Genomic DNA, 4,463 nt, shown 5'->3' with positions numbered 1-4,463 from the left:
GAAGCTGATAGAACTTTCCAGCTAAAGAGATGGAAAAAAAAAGTGATTAAAACACTCTTGACAGCAGGTTGTCTAAATGAAACCCACAGAGATGATCCTTTCAGCGTTATCAAGAAGTTGATCGTCCAGAATTTCTCAAATATTTTTCTAAAATATTCCCTCTTCATTATGTCACCAATTAATTCAAGTCCACTAAAAGGGCTAGTTGTCTGCAAAAGACAAATGCATGGAAGGACAAGATAATACAGAGCATTTCAGTTTCACCCTGCAGCTGGAATTTCTGAGAAGCATGATGCGTGGATAGAGAGCTGGACCAAAATTTACTTTTGTAATAAACCAAAAATCATTTATTTGGTCTGATGCAAAACAGTGTTTTAGGTTTGTTTTCTGCAGCAGCATATTGGAGGAAAATATTTGTCTGAAGCTCATTTGTCTGCTTTCATTGCCTAATAAACCAGCGTGTTTTTTTAATATTTTTTTTATTGTTGTTGTAAAAATGTGTGAAGCAATTCTTTAAGAATGAAAAGGAAAGGAACTAATTGAAAATCTCTTTAAAATCCTTGATGACAACGTGATTAAAGAAACCCTCTACAGCCACTAAAGACTAGAAGTGCAGTGTGAGAGACTATAACTTTTGGCCGCAAGTCATTCGAAGTAAGTGAGTGCACACTTTCTACTAGTTTTCTGGTCTTCTACTAATTTTTGCATTCTATGGTAGTTTTGTATTTGCAAAGATGTCTGCATTCCCTCGCAAAACTCTTGCCTTCCATTGCAAGGATGTTTGTGTTCCCTTGCAATACATTTGCATACCTTCGCGCAGAGGTTGGTGTTCCCTGCATTGCTTACAGTATCTAAATGGAAAACGTGATGCGTGCCACTTCACCAATTTAAAGGTTTTTGCTCATGATCCCATGGTGTTTGTCATGCTATGACCTCAATCAGATGTTCTTACACAGGTATGGCACAGTCAATTTTCAAAAATAATTCAGCTTTTGCTGCCGTTTCAATTAATAATGAATGTGTGTCATTGTTACTACTTGGGGTTCTGGTTAATCAGAATCAGAAAGAGCTTTATTGCCAGGTATGGTCACACACGAGGAATTTGTTTTCATGACAGAGCTTCTGCTTTGCAGAATGACAAAGATGTGACAATTCTTTTCTGAGGTGGTACTTCATGAAAAAAGGTTAAGAACCACTGTTATATACAAGTTATATACAACTGTTTTCTGACTCTCAATTTAAAAAATAAAAATTATTTGATTAAATAAATTTAATCAAATTAGAAGTCACTAGTCATCTCAATATTCAGCACAGACAGCTGCACACACTGTATCATGTAGTTGTTAAGTGTCTATTGGTTTTTAGATTTTAAATTTTTTTTTGCTGGAAGGAAGGGTTTTTTTCATTCTAATTTCAAGAGTTCACACTTAGCTGATAATATCTTCGAGCCCAGGGCTCCCTCCCGTTAGAAGGGTGAGAGGGGAGTTCGAGCTCAGGTAGGTCTCGAGGACTCCCCTGCTTGTCGCTGCGTGAGAAGTGTAAACTAGGGTTGTATTTGGTGATAATTTGGTTTAGTTGATTGGCTAGGGTTTATGTTTTTGGACGGTGGGCGGAAACCGGGGGACCCGGGGGAAACACACGCGAACACTGGGAGAACATGTAAACTCCGCACAGAAACATCAACCAGCCCGATAGGAGGTTGGACCAGTGGTGTTCTTGCTGTGAGGCAACGGTGCTAGCCACCGTGTTGCCCTATCAGAAAAAAGGGGGAGGAAGTAGGGGTGGAAGGGGGGAAGCTTCAATACGAAGATAACTGGAGTGAAAAACTCTGGTTATTTATAATGCTTCTGTAATCATCTGATAGGTCAGATTACGGAGCTAATGAGGAGCCAGCCGTGTTGATCATAAGCATGTGATCCTCTCGAAATTAGTTTATAAATAAACCACACTTCAAGTAAAATTGTTAACATTTCAAGTTTAACTGCACTTATTTGATATTAGAGGTGGAACTTTAAGAGTAATAGATTAAGGCCTTGTCCACACAAACACAGGTATTTTCAGAACCGCATTTTTTTAAATGGAGTTTTTCTGTTTATTTAGATCTAGTGACTGTGCAGGCCATAGGAGATGTTCAACTTCCCAGACATCCTTTTCTGACAGCTTCCTCTTGTGTCAACAGTTACTCTGGTTGAATATGGTTCATGCTTCTTGGTCGTACGCTAACATTGCTCTGGATACCGTGGCTCTTGATACATCACAAAGACTTACTGTCTTGGTCACAATTGCGCCAGCGAGACGTGCACCAACAATTTGTCCTCTTTTGACCTCTCAGATGTACACCCATAATGTTGTGTACATTGCAATATTTTACTCTGTTAATAAACATTCAAATTCTACTCCTACTGGTAGAATGTGCAATGAATATTGGCCACCGTTTTAGCCATTTAAATGGTCAGTGTTTCAGTTCCATTGTCAAACCCCTGTGTACTGTATAATATATAAGTAATCAGGTGAATGTTACACACACACACACACACATTCGCCCTCCTGTGAACTATTATTATTATTTTTAAAAATATTTCCCAAATTATATTTAACAGGGGCAGCACGATGGCACAGTGGGTGGCGCAATCGCCTCACAGCAAAAAGGTCACTGGTTTGAGCCCCGGCTGGGTCATTTAGCATTTTTGTGTGGAGTTTGCATGTTCTCCCTGTGTCCAAAAGTCCAAAAACATGTAGCACAGGTCAATTTGGTATGCTAAATTGTCCGTAGTGTATGTGTGTGAGTTTCCCAGTGATGGGTTGCAGCTGAAACGGCATTCACTTCATTAAATATGTGCTGGATGATTTGGCGGTTCATTCCGCTGTGGCGACCCCTGATATATAAACGGACTAAGCCGAAAAGAGAATGAATGAATGAGTGTGTATGGATGTTTCCCAGTTCAGCGCATTCTTAAACCACTGATTTGCCAAAGTATTCACCAGTGCTCAACAGAAATGACTGTGATTGGCCGTGAAGGTCATAAGTTCACTGGACTTTACCGATGTTTACCGAGTGCAAACACAGACAAGCAATTGACTGATCTTCGCGGCTTTAAAATGTTCCAGTTTCCCTGTATTTGTGTTTGCACTCTGTGACGAGTGGTGAACTGATGACTTTCACGGCCGATCACGGTCATTTCTGTTGAGCACTGGTAACTCAGCTCTGTTTAAGAGTGCGATCAACGAAGCTTAAACGTTAGCAGGAATTGGATGTATTAAAATTTCAGTACCGAGACAACACTACTACATACAACACAAGGGTGTGACAGACATCATTTTACAATGTAATTTAAGGGCGACCCAGTGGCGCAGTAGGTAGTGCTGTCGCCTCACAGCAAGAAGGTCGCTAGTTTTAGCCTCGGCTGGGTCAGTTGGCGTTTCTGTGTGGATTTGCATGTACTCCCTGCGTTCGCGTGGGTTTCCTCCGGGTGCTCCGGGTTCCCCCACAGTCCAAAGACATGCGGTACAGCTGAATTAGGAAGGCTAATTGTCAGTAGTGAATTAGTGTGTATGGATGTTTCCTAGAGATGGGTATCCACTGGAAGGGCATCCGCTGCATAAAACGTGCAGGATAAGTTGGTGGTTCATTCCGTTGTGGCGACCCCAGATTAATAAAGGGACTAAGCCGAAAATGAATGCATGAATGTTAAGCCTTTAAATTGCACTTTAAGCTGAATACTAGTTTTTCGTTCAAATATGCTCCGGTCGTCTCTCAGTATCACTTTCTAATCGATGTTCTATTCTACTTTTTAAGATGTCATTTTCTAATCATCAACACTTTGTAATATATATTCTATTCTACTTTGTATAGAAAAAAAACACATTATTATTTTTACATTTATTACTCATTTATTTTCTATAAATTTAATATGATTTATATCTGTCTATATAAATTGAGAGACATTTTACAACTGTCGATCAACATGAAAAACATGTCCAGCCTTGACCAACTGTCGCAGCAAGTAAATACAACTAAAACAAAAACTGTATCTGTTATTCAAACTATATTAGTAATACATGGGGTCTTTAACAGTCCAAAAAGTATATTTCAGAGCATTTTTTGTTAGGTGTCTTATTATGTGTATTACCAATACGTTTAATTATGCATACAGGATTGTAGCACTGCTTAAGGCACTTTGTTGCATAATAAATGATAGTTTTTCTCAATTGCTAACACAATCTTCTAGTCACAATTTTCTTACACCATTAAACACAACACCTCATCTTCAAGCACTATTAACAAAACCTCTGACTTCTCTTGCAAAATGAAACTTTAGCCTCAAAACAGTTTTACCAGTGTTCAAAATTAAGCACTGCTCTCAAATAATAAACAATGTGACGAAAATTATATACGCTATCAAGCAAATATTTAAAGCTAAACAATACAACAAAAAACAGAAAATACACTGTTCAAAACATCG

The sequence above is a fragment of the Danio aesculapii genome, chromosome 24 (genome assembly GCF_903798145.1).
Source record: "Danio aesculapii chromosome 24, fDanAes4.1, whole genome shotgun sequence".
Taxonomy (NCBI): Eukaryota; Metazoa; Chordata; class Actinopteri; order Cypriniformes; family Danionidae; genus Danio; species Danio aesculapii.
Note: the sequence above shows the minus strand (reverse complement) of the source record.